This window comes from Hyla sarda, chromosome 6 (assembly GCF_029499605.1).
Source record: "Hyla sarda isolate aHylSar1 chromosome 6, aHylSar1.hap1, whole genome shotgun sequence".
In the NCBI taxonomy this organism is placed as follows: Eukaryota; Metazoa; Chordata; class Amphibia; order Anura; family Hylidae; genus Hyla; species Hyla sarda.
This window is the reverse complement of record NC_079194.1, coordinates 233,866,332-233,890,484: the sequence shown is the minus strand read 5'-3', so window position 1 is coordinate 233,890,484 and position 24,153 is coordinate 233,866,332. Positions and strand designations below refer to the sequence as shown.

The 24,153-nt window shown below is 42.9% G+C and overlaps 1 long non-coding RNA gene across 1 annotated transcript in view; it reads left to right on the top strand.

Annotated features, from left to right (window-relative positions):
* LOC130277709 (uncharacterized) overlaps window positions 1-24,153 on the top strand; it is a 103,884-nt gene that overhangs the window by 77,667 nt on the left and 2,064 nt on the right. The window contains exon 5 of the long non-coding RNA XR_008845542.1: window positions 16,811-16,938. This is a non-coding gene — a long non-coding RNA (uncharacterized LOC130277709). The remainder of the gene's footprint in view (window positions 1-16,810; window positions 16,939-24,153) is intronic.

Here is a 24,153-nt window from a genome sequence, read left to right as displayed (position 1 = left end):
GACTTTTGTTGTCCATTGTTTCTGCACGGTGGACAGGGGATCGTGTCTGGTGCCCTCCGGTGTGACCGCCCATCCGGCATCAAAATTGAGACGCTGGATAATTATGAACTGTCCAATTCAAATGAATGGGATCAGTTCTAGCATCAGTTTCTCTTCAGCACACGCCAGATGGAAACTATGCTGGATGCCTGATATATGTGAACCCTGCCTAGTAAACCCCTTCCTGTTTCTGCTGTTCACTTCAGCCAACTCCATCTCCTTCTCACTATATCTTCTTGACTGTAACCCCGCCCACTACACCCTAAGGAGCCTCCTATATAGAGGGAGGGTAATAGAGTTGGCTGAGTTGCTGACTTGGGTGCACAGCAGAAACAGGAAGTCTGTTGCAGGATGTATTTCACAAAAACCCAGGGCACAAGATTCCCTTATAAACCCTTTCCTAAAACTTAACTTTTATTGCGCTTAGGAAAAATCAATAATGGTGACAGAGAACAAAGGTAAAAACTAGCTGCCCCTACACAGTAACATGTAACATGTTTGCCTCATGTTCCTCCTGATGATAGTGTTTAGACACTGAAACGCGTAAAGAGGGCATATTTAGTGTTTTTAAAAGTTGTCCCTACTACACACAGTTATAGGTGTACTGCAGACTCTGTACCTGTTTACACTAGACAGGAAGTTGGGCTAATGAAGACAACAGAGCAGACAGTTTGGATCAGAAGAAGTAAAAAAAAGGTTAATAGACCACAGAAAGGTAATAAAATATCTTTAATAAAATGACGTAATATTTTCCACTGTATGTTAATTAATTTGTATGTGGAAAACCCTTTGAACACCCCCAAAATAAATCCTTTTCTCACAACTGTAATACAAGTCCTGTAAATTATTACTGTGTCATTACCAATTAAAGTATTCACTGTATTATATTCCCTATACTTTAATTCAATCAAATTTTTCCCTTATCTGTATTATAAGAAACAGAAAATATGTTTCACTTTTATACATAGCCCCAATACGCTATTTTGGACTTTGTAATTTTTTTGTTGCGTACGCCATTGACCGTGCAGCTTCATTAATTATATATTTTTATAATTCAGACATTTCCACATGCGGCAATACAACATATGTTTATTTTTATTTTTAATTACACAGGTTTTTTTTTAAATGGGAAAAGGGTGTGATTCAAACTTTTATTAGGGTAGGGGTTAAAGGATCTTTATTAACTTTTTTTTCCACTTTTTTATTGCAATGTTATAGCTCCCATAGGGGGCTACAATACTGCACACACTGATCTTTTACATTGATCAATGGTTTCTCATAGGAAACCTTTGATCAATGATTCTGCCGCTTGACTGCTCATGCCTGAATCTCAGGCACTGAGCAGTCATTCGTCGATCAAACACCAGGAGGCAAGGGGACCCTCCTCTTGTCCTACAGCTGTTCAGGACGCCGCAATTTCACTGCGGCAGTCCCTAAGAGCCCACTGAGCTAGCCAGGGATAGTTTAGTTTCACTTTAGATGCGGTGATCAACTTTGAATGCCACGTCTAAAGGGTTAATAGCATGCCGCACCGCGATCAGTGCCACGCTATTAGCAACGGGTCACGGCCGTTGTTAGAGGCCTGACCCGACCCGCTATGACTTGGGTCCACGCCGTGGCCCCGCGTTATAGAAAAGGAGCAGACTAAGGGCATACTAGTAAGCTCTGTGTCCTTAAGGGGTGCCAGAAAGTTAAATAGATTTGTAAATTACTTCTATTAAAAAATATTAATCCTTCCAGTACTTATCAGCTGCTGTATAATACAGAGGAAGTTCTTTTCTTTTTGAATTCCTTTTCAGTCTGTTCATGGTGCTCTCTGCTGACACCTCTGTCCATGTCAGGAACTGTCCAGAGCCAGAGAGGTTTCCTATACAGAATTATTCCTGCTCTGGACAGTTCCTGACATGGACAGAGGTGTCAGCAGAGAGCACCATGAACAGACTGAAAATAAATTCAAAAAGAAAAGAACTTCCTCTGTATTATACAACAGCTGATAAGTACTGGAAGGATTAAAATTTTTTTTTAATAGAAGTAATATACAAATCTGTTTAACTTTCTGGCACCAGTTGATTTAAAAATATTTTTTTCCACCGGAGTACCGCTTTTAAAGCGTACCTGTCATAGTGCAAAAAAAGGAAAAACAGTGATATGTTACTGAGGACCCAATCCTGATCATGTGCATATAATTTTTATGTGTCTCGGACCTATATATCCAGAGATATAAGCATTTATATGCTGGTGAGTAACTTTTTCATTGTGCAGGCTGGAGGGGGCGAGTCTGTCTGTCTCCTTCACAGTGTGTGTAGGAACATTCATATACAGGTGGAGGTATGTGCAGAGCATTGCACCATTGTCTGTAATACAGACAATGGTGCAATGCTCTGCACATACCTCCACCTGTAAAGGAATGTTCATACACACACTGCTATACACATGGGGGGGGGGGATGCATTGCACCATTGTCTGTAATACTGCATTGCAATGCTCTGCACATACCCCCCCCCCCCCATGTGTATAGCACTGTGTGTATGAACATTCCTATTCAGGTGGGGGTATGTGCAGAGCGTTGCACCGTTGTCTGTAATACAGGCAACGGTGCAATGCTCTGCACACACCCCCACCTGTATAAGAATGTTCATACACACATTGCCAAATGGGGGGGGGGGGGGTATGTGCAGGGCATTTCACCGTTGCCTGCACATACCCCCACCTGTATGGACACATGGGGGGGTATGTGTAGACTGCAGAGCATTGCACCCTTGGATCTGTGGAAGACCCTAGGGTGCAATGTTCTGCAGTGCACCAAGCCCCATGTGCAGAGGCCCTGGCTGGGAGGATAGCTTACAGAACCAGCTGGGGCCGCAGCACAGGACACATTAGAGGCTGCAGCAGGGGCTGCAGCACGGGAGAGAGGAGGGGCCGCAGCACGGGAGAAAGCAGGAATCACGGCCGAAGCAGTGACGATCCCCAAGGGCCAGCTCCACATAAGCAAAGGACAAGCATATTTAGTAGTTTACACAGTGGAAACATACCAGGTAAGGCCTCTTAATGCGCTCTGCAGGGGGCTGAATTATGAAATGACCTTGGTACTTGTCTGAAGGCAGTGAGGGAGGGGGGGGGGGGGACTGCCTGTGTGAACACGCTCCCTGTGCTCGTTCACAGTCAGTGCGTGCCCACGCCATACACTCAATAGAAATCTCCTATACTGGATACCGGTATGCTTTACGGCCAGTATCCAGTATGCTGTAAAATCTAGACTAATATGTCTGGCTAAAATACAGGCGACCCCTAGTGGTGGCTATTTTGAGCTTTAATTTCAGTTGAAAATGTAAAATTTTTTTTAGCAGGTGTATATTGTGAAAAGTCATATTATAACGAGTCCTGCAATATATGAAAAGTTTTCAACAATGACAGTGCCTCTTTAAGTATCTTAAGTAACATTTTAAGTATCTTTAAGTAACATCTTATCCCGGGATCTTGCCTGCGGCAACCCACTGTCATTACTGCACAGAGCAAACTCGCTCTGTACATAATGATGAGTAATACAGGGTCGGAGCATCATGATAAAATGCCCCCGCCCCTTGTGACGTCACAGTCCGCCCCCTCAATACAAGTCTATAGGAGGGGGCGTGGTAGTTGTCACGCCTCCTCCCATAGACTTGCATGAAGGGGGAGGGCTGTGACATCATGAGGGGCGGAAGCGTGAAGTCACGATGCTCCGGCCCCTGTATCGCCCGTCATTATGCACAGAGCGAGTTTGCTCTGTGCAGTAATGACAGCGGGATACCGCAGGCGAGATCCTGGGATAAGATGTCAAGGGGCGGAGTACCCCTTTAAGCAGCTTTATTATGGTGATACAGCAGTGCCAAGGTTGTTCAAATATCCTCTGGATAAATAGTAGGCTGGATGCAGGCACAACTTTGCATCATCAGTCCTGGTCATGCATAGGAGAGTCAGTAAGGTACACAAGGGTAAGGCAAAGCCAAGGCCAAGAAAACTGACACGAGTTGGATGAAGGATATTAGGTCAGGAACAAACACCTTTACTATGGAATACCCCAATATTGTTCAGGCACAGGCAAATGGGTAGAGCAGTGTTAAATAGGTAGTGTCAGGCAGTGATAGGATAAGGACACATTAGAAAAGCGCACAATGGCCCTTTCATCAAGTGCACACGAATGGCCCCTTGAGGACAGACCAGGAACTGCAACCATGGTGGAAACCGAAGAGCAGCCAGAAGAGGAAGCCTGGAGCTGACAGCAGGGAGGCGTATCACAAAATGCAGCCTGGTGCAGGTGAGTGCCAGAATACCTTGCATGCCAACTGACGTTGTTACAGACATATTAATGAGATGCATGACAGACATTTTTCTTCTTTACAAGTTGTCTTTTTCTAGAAAGCAGATCATAGTTTTGATATTTAAAGAGATTTTATTTCTGAGCAAAAAGACACATTTATTATTCATAAACAATACATGTCTAAACATGGCAGATTTGTTGCAGATATATCTCCACCTATACTATTCATCTGCATGGAAATTGAAGAAACCCAAGCTGCAGAAAGAACCCAATTCAAATGTATGAAACTAGTAGAAATGTCCGCACAAACAAATATGCCACATAGAAATACTTACTATAATTATTAGATAACTGTACCTTTCCTGGAGATGATGGTGGATGCCAAACATATAAAATCTATTTTTTATGGTGAAGGAGATGGCGCCAAGGGCCTTGCTAACCATCAGTCAAGAAGGGGCTGAGGGTGAGTGAGCAGGTGTACCAGGCTGTGGCACTTGAACAACTCTGCTCCATATCCTTGATACTTGGCTCAGAAATTAAAAGGAGATTAAACTTGGCAACCACCATCAGCTCCAGAAAAGATACAGTTTGCTATTATACCCTAATGGCTATCCAGCAGCCTCTGCATCTCTAAGCAGCAAATACAGCTGACAGATTCCCTTTGAGGGTACATTCACATGTACAGTATTCTGTACACATTTGATGCACAGGATTTGAAGCAGCAGATTTTATGCTGCAGATTTTAATGTAAAGGAATTGACTAAACACAGCTTCATGTACTGTGCATCAAATATGCGCAGGATACTGTATGTGTGAATATACCCAGAAGTGTAGTTTTCAGCTTTTTAACTATTTAACTGTAAGTTTTATGCATGTATGCAGACAACTATTTAACCTGCAATTGAGAAAGGGGTAACATAACCCCAAAACGCGTCTTGTTTGTCTGTTCTTATATATATGCACAAATAAATGTGAATACTTTTTTTAAACCAGACTGGACCTAAAATCGATCTCTGAAAGGCATCGCCACTGCAGAACACCTTTTTCCTCCTTCAGCAACCGTAGTTGTCAGAACTGTCTCTTTCCAACAAGTAAGTGCCCATATACCTACAATAAGAAATAATGCTAGTAAAGAACAGTGTATCATCATGGCTTAATATTTTATCATTAAATTCTGCGAAAGACATTGAGTTTTGGATAAATATATAAAAAAAAAATAATAAATAAAGATATCAGCAATTCTTCTGCTTACTCGTGCACTTGTGTGGTTTTTATGGTGTGGTTGTACTAAACCTTTCTGCTGCTGTCTGTATGTAGCACAATATAGTATCCCTGCAAAATGTCGACTGTGAAACATTTCTGTTTTCGTTGTCTCCTTGCAAAGGTCACGTTTTCCACCTCCATTATTTTCTTTAGCTGGTGCTAGAACTATTTATAGGAGAAGAATGAAAACAATAGCTTAAAGGTCTACAAAAATCCGATATCAAATTACTGCGGGGAAATCCATGTCTATACGTTCAGTCTCCAGAAACTGCAAGCTTGAGAAATTTCCAGGTGAATGGACAAAGATGGAAGATTATTGACTCACGCTGGTGATGGGGAGGTCTGCTTTATGTTTTACAGTGTTATACTGTACATTAACCCCATTAACCCCTTAACCCTTTAACGAGCTGGCTCCCGAAGCCTAGTGCGCTTCGTATCTGCGGGGTCCCGGTTGCTATCAGCAACCAGGACCTGCGGCTCATACCGGACATCGCCGATCGGGCTGATGTCCGGCATTAACCCTTTAGATGCCGCAATCAAAATTGTTTGCGGCGTCTAAAACGGGAGAACATGCTTCCTGTTAGCTCATTGGAGCTGTTAGGGACAATGGCAATGCATAGAACAGTGCCTGCAATCAGTGTGTGCAATATTATAGGCACTGGAGGGGGCTATAACACTGCATAAAAAAAGTAAAAAAAAAAAAGTAAATAAATGTGATTTAAAATGTGATTTAAACTCATCCCCCTTTTCCCATTAAAGAAAAAAAGTGTGTAAATAAAAATAAACATGTGGTATCGCCGCATTCGTAAATGTCCAAATATTAAAAATATATGTTAGTTAAACAGCACGGTTAGTGTCGTATGTGCAAAAAACATTCGTAACAAAATAGCGTATTTTGGTCACTTTTTATACCATTAAAAACGAATAAAAGGCTATTAAAAAGTCTGATCAAAACAAAAATGATAAAGATAAAAACTTCAGACCACGGCGCAAAAAATGAGCCCTTATATTACCCCATTTGTGGAAAAATAAAAAAGTTATAGGGGTCAGAAGATGACAATTTTAAACGTATTAATTTTCATGCATGCAGTTATGATCTTTTCCAGAAGTACGACAAAATCAAACCTATATATATAGGATATCATTTTAATTGTATGGACCTACAGAATAATGATTAGGTGTCATTTTTACTGAAAAATGTACTGCATAGAAACGGAATCCCCCAAAAATTACAAAATGACGTTTTTTGGTAAAATGTTGTCACACAGTGATTTTTTTTCTGTTTTACGGTATATTTTTGGGTGAAATGACTGATGTCATTACAAAGTAGAATTGGTGGCGCAAAAAAAAGCCATCATATGGATTTTTAGGTGCAAAATTTAAGGAGTTATGATTTTTAAAATCAAAAGGAAAAAATGAAAGGCCAAAAACTGAAAAATGCTTGGTCCTTAAGGGGTTAAAGGGGTATTTATATCTAAAAAGTTATCCCCTTTCCACAGGACAGGGATATCAAGCTGATCAGTGGGGATTCACTAAGAAAAATCATACCTCTGAAGGAATAGAACACACCATATGTGCATTGCCAGTGCACCACTCATTCATTAAGGGGCTTCTAAAAGTTGCTGAGTGGAGAATGGATAGATTTTAGAGAGTATTAACATTATGTAACACATTATTATTATTATTATTATTATTATTATTATTATTATTATTATTAATAATAAAGAAATTGTCTCTCCATATATATATATTCTTTTTTTTTATTATTATATTTTTTTTAGGGCAGAGTGACTTAATAAAATGCAAATTGCCTCACTATTGAGTCACAAGGTACATGTTGTAGGAAAATTTTAAAATATATCTTTAAACTGACTGAATAAGATTTATTTGATGAAGTTTGGACTTACCTGGAACTTAAAGAAGTTATCCACCATATGGTGATTTTAGTACTTACCTACCAGACAGTAATGGACATAATTAGGAAGGATCTGTGCTTACCTTAATGCTTTAGTCCATTATAATGTTGCTGTTTTCTTTTTGTGAAATTACTACTTCCTGTTCTCTCCCTCCAACTACAAGTCCCAGGATCCCTTGTTTGTAAGTGTGAGGTCACTTTTCTCCCTTCCATACATCAGCCACCTCACCCATTGAAGCACACCAGGAACAATGCCCTGCAGCCCTGTGGAGAATGATCTCCCTCCCACCCAACAGTCACTCCTCCCATTGAAGCAGACAGGCTCCCTTTCAACACCTGACTAGTAATGTAGTGATGACACTCATTTTGTATGCTGTTAAAAATAAACGTTGGGGCAAAGATCACATTTCAATTGCAAGACCAGCCATCAAACACAAGTATGGACACTATATTATAAACTACACTAACTTTACAGCCCCTGTAGCATAGTCAAATACATTAAAAAAATGATAACTAATTTAAGAACTTTCTATTCATAAACATCCTCCTAAATGCCTTCTTTTTTTCCATGCAGCTGTATAATTTTTGTTTGTTTCTTTTTTTGTTTGTTTTGTTTTATCATTAAATTTATATTTTATGTTTCTTATACAATCATAAATTATGACTTTATATTAAAGGGGACTTCATATATTTTTACATTGTCAATTCCCTTTTGCAGCTGTCATAAATTCTTGCTAATTGATTAAATTGATTTATATAATGAATATAATGAAGGAATAAGGATAAAGCCTTCATGTCATTCACCAACACTGTGCCCTGTACTCATCAGACTGACAGCTCCGATCTGGAGACACACAGGCGAGGAGTTCCCTCCATAAGGGAAATTGATAAACTCCCACTGCTTGGCAGACTTGTCAAGTATTTCACTGCTTTCCACATGAAAAGAACTGACCCAGAAATAGCAAATTTACAATGAAAGGAACAAAAAGCAAACATTGCTGTTTATATGATACTACTTTTAATTAAAAAAAACCACAGGCTGCATAAAAAAAATGTCTGAATATCCGCTGCATATGCAAACGGGCAGAACACAAGTTCTATGAATAAAAGACAACACAAATGATATCATATTATTACATCATATTTAAAAATATATAATGTCTTAGTTTCACAGCTTCATTAATTTTAAATATTAGTCTTTTGTAGTTGTTCCACCCTATGACTACCCCTGCCAATAAGATAAGTGGTTGTCAGATGCCTTGGGATCCCTGCGTATGTTTACATTCCTTATTACACTCCCTATGCACATCCCTATACTTAGCAGCATGGCTGTGCCAGTTAACTCCTTTACTCCTTCAGGACGAAGGGCGTACCTGTACGCCCCTCGCCCGGTCCTGGTGTTTAAAATGGGGTCACGCCGTGACGCCGCATCACACTGGGTTGGTCCCAGCAGCTAACGATAGCCGGGACCCTGGGCAAATAGCGCGCGGCACCGAAATGAAAAATGAAAGTAAACGCTTCCCGGCAGCTCAGTCGGGCTAATCGGGACATTGTGATAAAATCGCGATGCTCCGATAAGCTAGGACGCGAGTGGAGACCCCCTTATCGTGCTCCATCGCATCCGAACGGCATTTAATTGCTCCAAGCCTGAGCTACAGAGCAATCCTTGAGCAATCCAGCCCCTATCTCGCTGATCAATGCAAAGCTATGGCTTTGCAGGGATTAGGGTAAAAGATCAGTGTGTCCAGTGCTATAGCTCCCTATGGGAGCTATAGCACTGCAAAAAAAAGTGAAAAAATGTTCACTAAGGTCATTTAACCCCTTCCCTAATAAAAGTTTGAATCACTCCCCTTTGCCATAAAAAAAACAAACTGTGTAAATAAAAATGAAAATAAACATATGTGGTATCGCTGCATGTGGAAATGTCCAAACTATAAAAATATATTGTCAATTAAACTGCACGGTCAATGGCGTACGTGCAAAAAAATTCCAAAGACCAAAATTGCGTATTTTTGGTCATTTTTTATATCATGAAAAAATGAATAAAAAGCGATCAAAAAGTCCGATCAATACAAAAATATTACCGATAACAACTTCAGAACACGGCACAAAAAATTAGTCCTCATATCGGCCCGTAAGCAGAAAAATAAAAAAGTTATAGGGGTTAGAAGATGAGAATTTTTAACATATAAATTTTCCTGCATGTAGTTATGATTTTTTTCCGAAGTACGACAATATCCAACCTATATAATTAGGGTATCATTTTAACTGTATGGACCTACAGAATAAAGATAAGTTGCTATTTTTACCAAAAAGTGCACTGCGTAGAAACGAAAGCCCCCAAAATTTACAAAATTACATTTTGTCTTCAATTTTGTCGCACAATGATTTTTTTTTTCATTTTCGCTGTGGATTTTTGGGTAAAATGACTAATGTTACTGCAAAGTAGAATTGGTGGTGCAAAAAATAAGCCATCATATGGAGAAATGCTAGCACAGGCTTCCAGTATGCGTAGTTTCAGGTGCTGCACATCTCGTATCTTCACAGCATAGACAATTGCCTTCAGATGACCCCAAAGATAAAAGTCTAAGGGGGTCAGATTGGGAGACCTTGGGGGGCATTCAACTGTCCTGCGATGACCAATCCCCTTTCCAGGAAACTGTTCATCTAGGAATGCTCGGACCTGACACCCATAATGTGGTGGTGCACCATCTTGCTGGAAAAACCCAGGGAACGTGCCAGCTTCAGTGCATAAAGAGCGAAACACATCATCATGTAGCAATTTCACATATCCAGTGGCCTTGAGGTTTCCATTGATGAAGAATTGCCACACTATCTTTGTACCCCTTATACCACACCATACCATCAATTTTTGTGTTCCAACAGTCTTGGAGGGATCTATCCAATGTGGGTTAGTGTCATCACCTGAAACTACGGATACTGGAAGCCTGTGCTAGCATTTCTCCTGCGGTGTTGCTATCAGTGTGTGAAGAGTGGGAGAAAAGGGTTGCATTGACAATCCAACACAATGGGCTGCACATTGAACACATTTTATAAGTGGTAAGCAACTTGTAAGTAACTCATGAAAGAATAAAGTTACGTTAAAACCAAGAACATCATTGTTTTTCTTGTGAAATCCCCAATAAGTTTGATGTGTCACATGACCATCTTACTATTGAAAAAACAAAAGTTGGATTCAAAATGGCCGACTTAAAAATGGCCGTCATAGTCACCACCCATCTTAACCCCTTAAGGACCAAGGACGTACCGGTACGTCCTTGGTCCTGCTCTTCTGATATAACGCGGGGTTACACAGTAACCCCGCGTCATATCATGGCGGGCCCGGCATCATAGTGAAGCCGGGACCCGCCTCTAATAGCGCGCAGCGCCGATCACGGCGCCGCGCGCTATTAACCCTTTAGCCGCGCGCTCAAAGCTGAGCCGCGCGGCTAAAAGTGAAAGTGAAAGTTCCCGGCTAGCTCAGTCGGGCTGTTCGGGATAGCCGCGGCTAATCGCGGCATCCCGAACAGCTGACAGGACAGCGGGAGGGCCCCTACCTGCCTCCTCGCTGTCCGATCGCCGAATGACTGCTCAGTGCCTGAGATCCAGGCATGAGCAGTCATCCGGCAGAATCGTTGATCACTGGTTTCTTATGAGAAACCAGTGATCAACATAGAAGATCAGTGTGTGCAGTGTTATAGGACCTATAACACTGCAAAAAAAAGTGAAAAAAAAAAGTGAATAAACATCATTTAACTCCTCCCCTATTAAAAGTTTGAATCACCCCCCTTTTCCAATAAAAAAAAAAAACACAGTGTAAATAAAAATAAAAATAAACATATGTGGTATCACCGCGTGCGGAAATGTCCGAATTATAAAAATATATCATTAATTAAACCGCTCGGTTAATGGCGTGCGCGCAAAAAAATTCCAAAGTCCAAAATAGTGCATTTTTGGTCACTTTTTATATCATTTAAAAATGAATAAAAAGTGATCAATAAGTCCTATCAATGCAAAAATGGTAGCGTAAAAGTGATCAATAAGTCCTATCAATGCAAAAATGGTAGCGTTAAAAACTTCAGATCACGGCGCAAAAAATGAGCGCTCATACCGCCCCATACACGGAAAAATAAAAAAGTTATAGGGGTCAGAAGATGACAATTTTAAACGTATTAATTTTCCTGCATGTAGTTATGATTTTTTCCAGAAGTCTGACAAAATTAAACCTATATAAGTAGGGTATCATTTTAATCGTATGGACCTATAGAATACATATCAGGTGTCATTTTTACCGAAAAATGTACTACGTAGAAACGGAAGCCCCCAAAAGTTACCAAACAGCGTTTTTTTTTCAATTTTGTCGCACAATGATTTTTTTTCCCGCTTCACCATAGATTTTTGGGCAAAATGACTAACATCATTACAAAGTAGAATTGGTGGCGCAAAAAATAAGCCATCATATGGATTTTTAGGTGTAAATTTGAAAGAGTTATGATTTTTTAAAGGCAAGGAGCAAAAAACGAAAATGCAAAAACGGAAAAACCTCCGGTCCTTAAGGGGTTAAAAAGTTTCCCCCCTCACATATATTAATGTGCCAAAACAGGAAGTTAATATCACCAACCAATCCTATTTTATAAGGTGTATCCATATAAATGGCCCACCCTGTACTCTGGACAGTTCCCGAGACAGGTGTCATCAGAGAGCACTTAGACAGAAAAGAGCAACTCAACTTCAGCAGCTCATAAGTACTGAAAGGATTAAGAATTTTTAATAGAAGTAATTTGCTAATCTGTTTAACTTTCTTGAGCCAGTTGATCTATAAAAAAAGTTTTTTCCTGGATAACCCCTTTAAAGTCCTCTTTAAAGGGGGGGTCACATAAAATATATATGCAATGTATAAAGTATTCATAAATTTATAGATGGAGGACATTTTGCTCACAAATGTTTTTTGTACAATATTTATTTAATGGGGTACTCCGCCCCTAGACATCTTATCCCCTATCCAAAGGATAGGGGATAAGATGTCAGATCGCCAGGGTCCCGCTGCTGAGGACCCCGGGTATCGCCGCTGCAGCACCCCGCTATCATTACTGCGCAGGGCGAGATCGCTCTGCACGTAATGACGGGCAATACAGGGGCCGGAGCATCGTTACGTCACGGCTCCGCCCCACATGACATCACGGCCCGCCCCCGTCAATACAAGTCTGCCATAGACTTGCATTAAGGGGACGGGCCGTGATGTCATGAGGGGCGGAGCCATGACGTCACGCTGCTCCGGCCCCTGTATCGCCCGTCATTACGCACAGAGCGAACTCGCTCTGTGCTGTAATGATAGCGGGGTGCCGCAGCGGCGATTCCCGGGGTCCCCAGCAGCGGGACCGCGACGATCTGACATCTTATCCCCTATCCTTTGGATAGGGGATAAGATGCCAGGGGCGGAGTACCCCTTTAAGATCTGTTGACTGAAACGTCTAGGTGTCTGGAAGAGATACTGCAGAATCACTTACATCGATGGTGTCTCTCCCTCTTTTCTGAAAATTTTTAAACCAAGCCAGTGCATTCCTTTTAGTCTTGTATAAAGTTATGATACAGTTTGACATAGGAAACTTTTAAGTGAAAATTGCAAAAAAATAAAAAGTCTGTTTTCCTACCTAAATAAATATATTTAAGATATACATGGATATTCAACTTCCTAGCTTTATTTTTCTTCAGGCAAAATGCAATACATTTTTGGTGAGGAAAAAAATAGTATTCTGTCAGAACTAATACAATAATCTATACCATAAGTGATGGTGCCCTTAAAAAATATGGCAAGTTTGACCGGCATAAATAGCTGTTTTTTTATGTTGCACTGTAATTCAGAAGTGTTCCGCTTGCAGAATGTGCAATGCTGCTTGGTGCTTCAAAAACTGAAAGTGCTATCTCAATAGACATGTGGACGCAGACGGAATGCTAAGTGCTGTGAACTCTTGGTATAAAGTAATGTGCCTCGGACAGAACACGCTTTTGGTATACTCCTTGTCATTGCTCAATCATATAAAATGTAATCTTGTAATAATTAAATAAATATTAATAATATTTAAAAAAATATTTTGAAAGACCATGAGCATATTATGTTATGGTGCTAGGTAATATTTTTGCACCAATTTTTTTTGCATAATTGCACCCATTAAAATCATTGGGTGTCTAATGGCTTTAATGGATGACAAAGAGGAAAGTAATACAGCGAAATAGCAAAAAGCATAATTTCCTTGCCTGGTCAAGCACCATCGCTCTGATCTGACCCAGTCCCTCTGTTAACTTATTCTGATGATGTGCTCTCCCAGCATAGCTATAGGGGATGCAGAGGTTGCAGTTGTACAGGGGTTCTGGTTGTTTAAGGGATTTTCCAGGAAAAAAAAAACTGGCTCCAGAAAGTTAAACAGATTTGTAAATTACTTCTATAAAAAAAAATCTTAATCCTTTCAGTACATATGAGCTACTGAAGTTGAGTTGCTGTTTTCTGTCTTAGTGCTCACTGATGACACGTGTCTCGGGAACCGCCCAGTTTAGAAACAAATCCCCATAGCAAACCTCTTCTACTCGGTGCAATTCCCGAGACAAGCAGAGATGTCAGCAGAGAGCACTGTTGCCAGACAGAAAACAACAACTCAACTTCAGCAGCTGATAATTATTGAAAGGATTAAGATTTTTTAATAGCAATTAAATAAAGTAATTTGCAAATCTATTTAACTTTCTGGAGACAGTCGATATAAAAAAAAATAAAAAAATAAAAAGTTTTTTCCTGGAGTACCCCTTTAAACTAAATTAGAATATCCCTTTAAATGTATTACAGTGTTATTTTTTATTTATTTTTTTACAGTGAAATCACAATTTGTTACTATATAATTTTATGTGAAGCTGTCCTTTAGTATACTCAGCTACAGAAAAATTGTTACCAGGGCAAAAATTGTTACCCTTTAACTTGGGCATCTAATAAAAAAATATATTTTTAAACTCTTATTCAGGATTAAGTATTTTATTGTATGTCTTTTAAATATACTGGCAGGACAAGTCCACATTTGTGCATACACAGAAAATTGATTAATAATCCCCTATTGTCTTTTCCTGTATATTTACCTGTTTGGGGAAGTTTCTATTCAACTACCGTATTTTTCGTCCTATAGGACGCACCGGCATATAAGACGCACACAATTTATAGGTGTAAAATCTAAAAATATAAAGATTTTGAACCCAATAGTGGTCTTCAAACTGCGGACCTCCAGATGTTGCAAAACTACAACTCCCAGCATGCCCGGACAGCCGTTGGCTGTCCGGGCATGCTGGGAGTTGTAGTATTGCAACATCTGGAGGTCCGCAGATTGAAGACCACTGCATAGGAAGTAATACTCACGTGTCCCCGTCGCTCCGGACCCATCACCGCTGCCCTGGATGTCGCTCCATCGCTGTCGCCGTGTCCCCGTCGCTCCGGAACGTCTCTGCTGCCGGCCGTGTATCCTTGCTCTCCGTCGCCGCCATCACGTTGTTACGCACGCCGACGCACGTACGCAACGACGTAATGATGAGGAAGGAGAGCGCCGGCCATATAGGGGATCCCTGAACGGAGAAGACACCGAGGAGGCAGGTAAGGTCCCTCCTGGTGTCCTGTAAGCACTAACCCGGCTATTCAGTCGAGCTGTTCGGGGCCGCCGCGGTGAAATTGCGGTGGTCCCGAACAGCCCGACTGAACAGCCGGGTTAGTGTCCCTTTCCCTTCAGACGCGGCGGTCAGCTTTGATCGCCGCGTCTGAAGGGTTAATACAAGGCATCACCGCGATCGGGGATGTCCTGTATTAGCCACGGGTCCCGGCCGTTGATGGCCGCAGGGACCGCCGCGATAGGTGTGTATTTGCCGTATAAGACGCACCGACTTTTTCCCCCCAGTTTTGGGGAAGAAAAAGTGCGTCTTATACGGCGAAAAACACGGTATCTCATAGATGACGCATTGTGCTGGTACAGTTATCTTGACTGCAGTCTGGACTCTTTAGAGAAGATTTCCTATTGGTTAGCTTATCTTCAAAACCACTGGCTCGTGCACTTTTGTGCGGATTATATAGTTAGTTTGAACCCAGTGTTCCTTATATCCATCTATTGCCTTATTCTAGTTTAGTTCCTAGTTCTTTAGTTGTTTCTTCTTTGTGTTTGAATTTTCTGTTCTTCTTTGGTTCTCTTGGTCCAAGTGCCATTTTGTTTTTGAACTTTTAGGAGAGTTAAAAGTTCAAGGGAAAAAGGAATCTAACACACATCTTAAGTTAAAAAAAAGCCTACTCTGGTGACATTATTTTGTTATAGTTAGGCCATAGCACAAGCTTGAACCTTCCTTGTCCTGGCTATGGAGAAAAAAAAGGACACATGCCTGTTTGACATATAAAGGAGAGGATACAAAAGAAAGAGAATGTTTTTTCATTTTTCTAATTGTTTTGTAAAATTATTTCTCATTCTATTAATGTTTACATATTGTTCATGTATTTATTTCTATTTTCCATACAAATCCACAGAGAATATGTTCAACCTAAGCATCTTGGGTCCAGATTTTTAACCAAAATCAGTAGTGGAACCGACACAGAAAAGGTGGATAATTTTTCTATCCATTTTCCTTTTTTTCTATGTATTTTTTCCACTACTTGTTTTTGTTATAAATACTGATCAAAATGCTATGTGTAAAAATAGCCTTATTTTCTAAATATAATAGAAATTATTGCAAATAGGGTATCAAATGTAGAAAATGAAATAGCCCATAATGTAATGCAAAAAATGTTGTTTTGTCAGAAAAAGAAAAAAAAACACATTTCACAAATCACTCCAGAAAGAAGGCAATGTACCGTCCAGTCATTTATTTGCAGCTACGCCTCAATAATATAGATAAACTATTATGTTATTTAAGGCAACATTAAAATGTTGGCAAGTCTTTATATAGTAAAACATCAGAAAGCAGCATTGTTCCTACAGTTCTCCACCTGACTTGTCAATAAGGAAAGTCAGCCGCTATTAGCTTCAAGTTCTCAATCTTCCAAGACAGCCATTAATCTCTCCCACTCATTAGAATAAAACTATATGAAGTGTAAAATAACAGATTAATTTACTACCGAGCCGGGATCTGCTTTCTGTGTAGCCTCATCTAATTTAATGTTGAAGGGAATTAAACCTACAAAGTGATATGGACTGTGTTCCTAGTAATCTCTACAATGTAGAAGTCTTATCAAATACAAACATTAATTCCCTCAGAATTTATTTAATCCCTCAATATATTTCTTTCAGAAACTTTTTTCCTTGCATGTTGGAGTGAGATAAGATGGAAGGTCATAACTTGAAAATCATGAAGAAATTTCATGGGACTGGGAACTATTTCCTTATGATAAACTTCATTAACCTTCTTTAACTTGCAGGTAGGAGTCAAAGGGAAAGTTAACAAAACAAATTAGAATCTGCTCTATCAAAATGAGATCTACTCTGGTTCATTAAGTGATCTGGGCTACAAAATGCTAATGGCTACGTGCAGGGGAAATGTTTGGAAAGAATACAAGGAAACAAGAATACAAGGAGATGGTAAATAAAGTTCTAATTATGAGTCTGAAAAAGTCACTTGAATGACTAGGTCACACTCTTTTTGACTGAATTCTATAGTGTAGCTATATTTTAGTCCCATATTAAAACTCAAATTGTGATTGGAATATTGTGATACTAAGTCAAACTTTCAACATTTGTTCTTATACAACATATATCAGATACAACATAGGATAAAAGCAAACAAGCTGTAAGAAGGCACAGCCTAGGACACTTTAAGATCAACACCTATATTGCACCTAGACCACCCACAATCAAACTTCTGATCATTGATAAGTCAACATTAGACATGAGCAAATTTTTTGAAAAAATTTGATTCAGTCGATTTGCCGAATATTTCCCCAAAATTAGTTTCAATCCAAATTTATTTGCGGCAAATCACTATTAAAAACCAACATTTTTGGCCTACAGAGAGCCTCAATAGGGGTGTAGAACACTTTGACTTGCAGTAACACACATGAGGTGTGTGCTGGGGTAGTGAAATAATCCTGTTATTCAGTACGACATGCAGATTCTTTTGGAAATGTCCTTTATGCCATGAGAATGTAGTGACAAGTGTCACGATGCCGGCTGGCAGGAGGTGGATCCTCTGTGCCAGAGAGGGATTGCGTGGACCGTGCTAGTGGACCGGTTCTAAGACACTACTGGTTTTCACCAGAGCCCGCCGCAAAGCGGGATGGTCTTGCTGCGGCGGTAGTGACCAGGTCGTATCCACTAGCAACGGCTCACCTCTCTGGCTGCTGAAGATAGGCGAGGTACAAGGGAGTAGGCAGAAGCAAAGTCGGACGTAGCAGAAGGTCGGGGGCAGGCGGCAAGGTTCGTAGTCAGGGGTGATAGCAGAAGTTCTGGTACACAGGCTTTAAACACACAAAACGCTTTCACTAGGCACAAGGGCAACAAGATCCGGCAAGGAAGTGCATGGGAGGAGGATAGATATAGTCAGGGACCAGGTGGAAGCCAATTAAGCTAATTGGGCCAGGCACCAATCATTGGTGCACTGGCCCTTTAAGTCTCAGGGAGCTGGCGCGCGCGCGCCCTAGAGAGCGGAGCCGCGCGCGCCAGCACATGACAGCAGGGGACGGGAACGGGTAAGTGACCTGGGATGCGATTCGCGAGCGGGCGCGTCCCGCTGTGCGAATCGCATCCCCAACGGCCATGACAGAGCAGCGCTCCCGGTCAGCGGGACTGACCGGGGAGCTGCAGGGAGAAAGACGCCGTGAGCGCTCCGGGGAGGAGCGGGGACCCGGAGCGCTAGGCGTAACAGTACCCCCCCCCTTAGGTCTCCCCTTCTCTTTATCCGGTAACTGCCTCCCCTGGGATGAGGACACCGGGAAAGGATGGAGGGATTCCTCAACGGCAGGCAGAACAGCAGGAGTAGGAATGGGGAGAGAGGGCAGAGGGCGAGACCTGGCACGGGGCAGTGTGACCCCAGGACGAGGGCCATGCGGGGACACAGGGGCTTGCCTGATGGGACTGGGAGGGGGGGAGAGGCATTTCTTGTGGCAGGCAGAGTCCTTAATGACCTTAGGGGGACCGGATACAGAAGGAACCACAGGGTCACGGCAGGGAGTACTGGGAACCGGTTGAAGGCAGTCCTTGGAACAAGAGGGGCCCCAACTCTTGATCTCCCCAGTGGACCAATCCAGGGTTGGGGAATGGTGTTGAAGCCAGGGTAGTCCAAGGAGAACTTCAGAAGTGCAATTAGGAAGGACCAAAAATACAATTTCCTCGTGATGAGGTCCGATGCACATTAGGAGGGGCTCCGTGCGGAAACGCACGGTGCAATCCAACTTGGCTCCGTTGACCGCGGAAACGTGGAGTGGCTTGACAAGACGGGTCACCGGAATGCGGAATTTATTCACTAAGGACTCCCGAATAAAATTCCCAGAAGCTCCAGAGTCCAGGCAGGCCACGGCTGAGAGGGAAGAGCTGGCTGAAGTAGAAATCCGAACAGGCACCGTGAGACGTGGAGAAGCCGACTTAGCATCAAGAGACGCCACACCCACGAGAGCTGGGTGCGAGCGTGCGTTTCCCAGACGTGGAGGACGGATTGGGCAATCCACCAAAAAATGTTCAGTACTGGCACAGTACAGACAAAGATTCTCTTCCTTACGGCGATTCCTCTCTTCCAGGGTCAGGCGAGACCGATCCACTTGCATGGCCTCCTCGGCGGGAGGCCTAGGCGCAGATTGCAGTGGAGACTGTGGGAGAGGTGTCCAGAGATCTAAGTCTTTTTCCTGGCGGAGCTCTTGATGCCTCTCAGAAAAACGCATGTCAATGCGAGTGGCTAGATGAATGAGTTCATGCAGGTTAGCAGGAGTCTCTCGTGCGGCCAGAACATCTTTAATGTTGCTGGATAGGCCTTTTTTAAAGGTCGCGCAGAGAGCCTCATTATTCCAGGATAGTTCAGAGGCAAGAGTACGGAATTGTATGGCGTACTCGCCAACGGAGGAATTACCCTGGACCAGGTTCAGCAGGGCAGTCTCAGCAGAAGAGGCTCGGGCAGGTTCCTCAAAGACACTTCGAATTTCCGAGAAGAAGGAGTGTACAGAGGCAGTGACGGGGTCATTGCGGTCCCAGAGCGGTGTGGCCCATGACAGAGCTTTTCCAGACAGAAGGCTGACTACGAAAGCCACCTTAGACCTTTCAGTAGGAAACTGGTCCGACATCATCTCCATGTGCAGGGAACATTGCGAAAGAAAGCCACGGCAAAACTTAGAGTCCCCATTAAATTTGTCCGGCAAGGACAGGCGGAGGCTAGGAGTGGCCACTCGCTGCGGAAGGGGTGCAGGAGCTGGCGGAGGAGATGGTTGTTGCTGCTGTAGCTGTGACTGTACTTGCTGTAGTTGTGACTGGAGTTGCTGTGTCATGGTGGTCAAGTACGACAGCTGGTGATCTTGTTGGGCGATCTGACGAGCTTGCTGGGCGACCAGCGTAGGGAGGTCAGCGACAACTGGCAGAGGAACTTCAGCGGGATCCATGGCCGGATCTACTGTCACGATGCCGGCTGGCAGGAGGTGGATCCTCTGTGCCAGAGAGGGATTGCGTGGACCGTGCTAGTGGACCGGTTCTAAGACACTACTGGTTTTCACCAGAGCCCGCCGCAAAGCGGGATGGTCTTGCTGCGGCGGTAGTGACCAGGTCGTATCCACTAGCAACGGCTCACCTCTCTGGCTGCTGAAGATAGGCGAGGTACAAGGGAGTAGGCAGAAGCAAAGTCGGACGTAGCAGAAGGTCGGGGGCAGGCGGCAAGGTTCGTAGTCAGGGGTGATAGCAGAAGTTCTGGTACACAGGCTTTAAACACACAAAACGCTTTCACTAGGCACAAGGGCAACAAGATCCGGCAAGGAAGTGCATGGGAGGAGGATAGATATAGTCAGGGACCAGGTGGAAGCCAATTAAGCTAATTGGGCCAGGCACCAATCATTGGTGCACTGGCCCTTTAAGTCTCAGGGAGCTGGCGCGCGCGCGCCCTAGAGAGCGGAGCCGCGCGCGCCAGCACATGACAGCAGGGGACGGGAACGGGTAAGTGACCTGGGATGCGATTCGCGAGCGGGCGCGTCCCGCTGTGCGAATCGCATCCCCAACGGCCATGACAGAGCAGCGCTCCCGGTCAGCGGGACTGACCGGGGAGCTGCAGGGAGAAAGACGCCGTGAGCGCTCCGGGGAGGAGCGGGGACCCGGAGCGCTAGGCGTAACAACAAGAGTTACCTTCCATTCTGGACTTCCTACCTGGTTTTTATGTATAACAATTATTTATTGAAATTTTATATAAAATATTATTTAAAAATTTACAAGTCACTTTTCATGAATTATAAAATGTCTTTAACCCCTTAAGGACCGGAGGTTTTTCCGTTTTTGCATTTTCGTTTTTTGCTCCTTGCCTTTAAAAAATCATAACTCTTTCAAATTTACACCTAAAAATCCATATGATGGCTTATTTTTTGCGCCACCAATTCTACTTTGTAATGACGTCAGTTATTTTGCCCAAAAATCTATGGTGAAGCGGGAAAAAAAATCATTGTGCGACAAAATTGAAAAAAAAAACGCTGTTTTGTAACTTTTGGGGGCTTCCGTTTCTACGTAGTACATTTTTCGGTAAAAATGACACCTGATATGTATTCTGTAGGTCCATACGATTATAATGATACCCTACTTATATAGGTTTGATTTTGTCGGACTTTTGGAAAAAATCATAACTACATGCAGGAAAATTAATACGTTTAAAATTGTCATCTTCTGACCCCTATAACTTTTTTATTTTTCCGTGTATGGGGCGGTATGAGGGCTAATTTTTTGCGCCGTGATCTGAAGTTTTTAACGGTACCATTTTTACATTGATAGGACTTATTGATCACTTTTTATTCATTTTTAAATGATATAAAAAGTGACCAAAAATGCACTATTTTGGACTTTGGAATTTTTTTGCGCGCACGCCATTGACCGAGCGGTTTAATTAATGATATATTTTTATAATTCGGACATTTCCGCACGCGGTGATACCACATATGTTTATTTTTATTTTTATTTACACTGTGTTTTTTTTTTTATTGGAAAAGGGGGGTGATTCAAACTTTTAATAGGGGAGGAGTTAAATGATCTTTATTCACTTTTTTTTTTCACTTTTTTTTTGCAGTGTTATAGGTCCCATAGGGACCTATAACACTGCACACACTGATCTTCTATGTTGATCACTGGTTTCTCATAAGAAACCAGTGATCAACGATTCTGCCGCATGACTGCTCAGGCCTGGATCTCAGGCACTGAGCAGTCATTCGGCGATCGGACAGCGAGGAGGCAGGAAGGGGCCCTCCCGCTGTCCTGTCAGCTGTTCGGGATGCCGCGATTAGCCGCGGCTATCCCGAACAGCCCGACTGAGCTAGCCGGGAACTTTCACTTTCACTTTTAGCCGCGCGGCTCAGCTTTGAGCGCGCGGCTAAAGGGTTAATAGCGCGCGGCGCCGCGATCGGCGCTGCGCGCTATTAGAGGCGGGTCCCGGCTTCACTATGACGCCGGGCCCGCCATGATATGACGCGGGGTTACTGTGTAACCCCGCGTTATATCAGAAGAGCAGGACCAATGACGTACCGGTACGTCATTGGTCCTTAAGGGGTTAAACAAAGTCTGCAAATTTCAAGGCTCTTTTAACAGCGATCAGCTAAAATCTAAACTTTGTTACATGATGTGCATTACAGACAGAGCTGTAGCTAGCTCTTTTTGCTCCTGAGGCGAGAACAGTAAATAACAGCGATCAGCTTAGCGCTAAACATTGTTACATGATGTGCACTACAGGCAGAGCTGTAGCTAGCTGTCATTGCTCCTGAGGTGAGAACAGAAAATGACAGTGATCAGCTAAGTGCTAAACATTGTTAATATGATGTGTACTTCAGACAGAGCTGTAGCTAGCTCTTCTTGCTCCTGTGGTGAGAACAGAAAATTGTGCCCCCCCCCCCCATTTTGGCTTGGGGCAACCCTTGGGGAAAAAAATAAGCGGGACACCCTTACCGAATAATCAGTCATTCTCTTTTTTTTTTCTTCCCCATCTGGCATAGGACATCATGGAACCTGCAGCACAAATATATTAGCATTAGGCTCTGTACTTTTCCAGCATTATCCTCCCCTATCCCCTAAAAATGACTCCAGCCACCTCCAAACACAATGAAACCAGCCTTCCCACAATGCACAAGGAGGGAGATTTATCAAAACCTGTGCAGAGGAAAAGTTGCTCAGTTGCCCACAGCAACCAATCAGCTTACCGGCCTTGTTGTCATCGGTAATCAGACTCAAAGCGAACACGCTTCGGAGACTGTTTACAAACGGGGTGCCACATGCAAGATCCCGTGGGTCCCCAGCGGCGGGACTCCCATGATCAGGCATCTTATCCCCTATCCTTTGGATTGGGGATAAAATGTCTAAGCACCGGAGAACCCCTTTATCAAGGCCTTTGCAAAATGAAATAAGAAATCTGACTGGTTCTATGGGCAACTGGGCAACTTTTCTTTTGCACAGGTTTTGATAAATCTCCCTCAATGTTTCCAGCCTCACTCAAATGTCTCCAGCCCCCCCTTCCACAAGCACACATGTACATGGAAGACAGGAGTGTAGAGGGGGTGTACATGGGTGACAGAGGGGCATACAGGGGGACAGAGGGGTGTATGGGGTAACCGTGGGGTATAAAGGGGTGACAGAGGGGTTTAGAGGGGTGACAAAAGGGTGTAGAGGGGTGACAGAAGTGTGTACGGGATAACAGAGGGGTGTCCAGGGGTTACAGAGAGGTTATAAGGGGGTGACAGAGAGGTGTAGAAGAGTGAAAGAAGGGTGTGGGTGCACTACTTGAAGCTGAGTAGGCTTCTGTCAGCACTGCCCCTGCTCCTTTTCTCCATCCATATCATTCTACTGAGGGACCAGGGAGAATACAAAGTCCAGAGCTGCTCCACAGGAGAGGGAGGATACATGAGGATTGGAGCAGCAGCATCACCCGTCCCGGCACTGCACACAGACTTCCCTCTCACCTGGCCTGCACGCCTGTGACTCACAGGTGCGCAGGCCTGGGCAGAAAAATCTAAAAATGTCAGTGCCATATTTCCCACCAGAGTGTCCTGGGACCCTTGTTGGGAATCAATGTCTCAGTGTAATGTGTGCTGGACCCTCCTTGCGCCCCCTTGCAACAGTGCATCAGAGGCGATCGCCTCACTAGCCTAATTAGAGCTACAGCCCTGATTACAGAACATACAAGTGCAAAAAAAAACCACAATCTTCAAAAAACACTAAAATCTGCGATAAAAGTGCTATAAAAAAAGATGTAGTATTATATGTGACAAGGTCATCAAGGGTGGATTTTAAATTGGGGCAGTTTAAGTTGTAGAAATCTCTGCAACAGTCCGTTCCATAAACCTGAGTGAGCCAAACTCTGAGGACAATGCTCTCCAGTATTTGTCTACAACACCAGCAGGTGTGTACTTTTGGCTTGCCTTTCACAGTATCTAGGCCCTTAAAATTTTAACAGGAAAAAAATAGTACACCACTGAGATGTAAGT